The 1,932-nt window shown below is 37.9% G+C and overlaps 1 non-coding gene across 1 annotated transcript; it reads left to right on the forward strand.

The window, feature by feature from the left end:
• The first annotated feature begins 235 nt into the window (after nucleotides 1–235).
• Nucleotides 236–342, forward strand: LOC148292278 (small nucleolar RNA R71). Its single transcript, XR_015827226.1, has one exon. It is a non-coding gene; the product is annotated as a small nucleolar RNA R71 (small nucleolar RNA).
• Nucleotides 343–1,932: the final 1,590 nt, after the last annotated feature.

The following is a 1,932-nucleotide window of genomic DNA, read 5'->3' on the forward strand; positions in this document are numbered from 1 at the left end:
AAGTTTTGCATTAATCTCATTATTAGTACTTACCTCAGAGACCACAGCTTTCATAGGAGCTCCTCTTCCTTTATTGTAGCTCCATTGTTGAGAGTTGGTACTCAAAGATTCAAAGAGAGTAAAAGCCTCATCTGCTGTTTTGTTCATCAGTCCTTCTCCACTTGTTGCATCTACCATCATCCTTTCGGAATCAAGCAAACCTTCATAGAAAGATTGCATTTGCATCCAACTCTCTATATTGTGGTGTGGGCAAGAACTCATCATCTCCTTGTACCTCTCCCAGCATTCATGAAAAGCTTCTCCTTCTCTTTGTGTGAAACCAAGAATTTCCTTTCTAATCTTGTTAGTCTTTTGAGCTGGAAAGAATTTCTGCAAAAACTTATTAGAAAGCTCATCCCAAGTACGAATTGAAGCATTAGGCAAAGAGTATAACCATGACTTAGCCTTATCTTTTAAACTGAATGGGAATAGCCTCATCTTAATCTGCTCATCATCAAGTCCTTGAATTTTGATTGTAGCACATATTTCAAAGAATTGCTTAACATGCATGTAAGGATCCTCAGTGGTATTACCATAATAAGTTGGAAGAAGATGAATCATACCACTTCTAAGCTCAAACCTGTCAATTGTGAGTTGAGGATAGACGATGCACGAAGGTTGATCAGTGACTTTGGGGATGGAAAATTCACGCAGGGGTTTCCTAGGTTGGACAACAAGCGCACCACCTCCTTCATCATTATTGTTGTTGTTTGGAATCTCTGCCATCTTGCTTGAACCTTCAGATTCGTAGCTCTCAGATTCAGCACTTAAAGAACTATAATTCCTCCTCAAACCAACACGTACAGCAAAAGTTCCTGGTGAAATTGGCTCAGAATCAGATTCGGACATATATGCACACACAAGAAACCAATTAGTGCCTTCAAATGGAGATAACAACTAAAAACAAAAACAGAATACAGAAATAAAAACCAACGAAAACAAAAACAAAAACACTCAAAGTAATCTAACTATAGCACCATCGTTACCGGTTCCCCGGCAACGGCGCCAAAAACTTGTTGAGCCTATTCCTAACAACTAAAATGAGTTATTAAAAATAGAAACTTCAATTCTCGCAAGTGCACGAACCATTTATAGTATAGCTTATGAAATACGAGGTCGATCCCACGGAGAATGGTAACTTGGTTGCAAGTTAAACTACTTAGAATGATGGAAAAACTGAAAACAAAGAAACAAACTAACTAACAATTGGCAAGGTCTAGGACAGAATCCTAGCACCACACACGCACTCGAATGGGGGGTTTTTGTTGTTTAAATGAAAACAAGAGAATGAAATGGAAGTGCTGGAAGTAAACAATGGCAGCAATGAACAAGTTGTGAAACAATGATTGAGAAGTGTTAGAGCCTTGGAATCTACCACTAGTCTTCCTATCCAAGTTATGAATGCATAGAAATTGACTCAAGCTTCATTAACAATAGATTATCGCATACAAGCCTATGGTATCTAGGTGCAGGATGCATGATTCTCCTAAGGCATGTAATTGTGCATGGTATCTACACAACACGTGATCTCTAATATGCAACCTAAGCATGGTATCTACTTAGAATAAAGCATATAAGAGTCATTAAGTTCCTTGAGAATATGATAATCACACAAGTCCTAGAACATGGTATCTGTCCTAGTCAACCTATGGTTATTAACCCCTTGAATGATTCTTAGGCCATTCATGTGTTGCTTGTGAAAGGAGAGTAGAATTGGTGAATCTAAACCCCTTCCCAACCTGTGCTAGATGCATAAAATCCTAGTTAGCTACTCCAAGAAAACATACATCAAGCACATAATAAGCTGGAGATTAACAACTTGATAATGAAAGCAAGGAAATCAATTAACTATGAAATCATCCATAACATTGAATATTCATGACTAGGGCTTCA

Source organism: Prunus avium, chromosome 8 (genome assembly GCF_965620075.1).
Source record: "Prunus avium chromosome 8, drPruAviu1.hap1.1, whole genome shotgun sequence".
Classification (NCBI taxonomy): Eukaryota; Viridiplantae; Streptophyta; class Magnoliopsida; order Rosales; family Rosaceae; genus Prunus; species Prunus avium.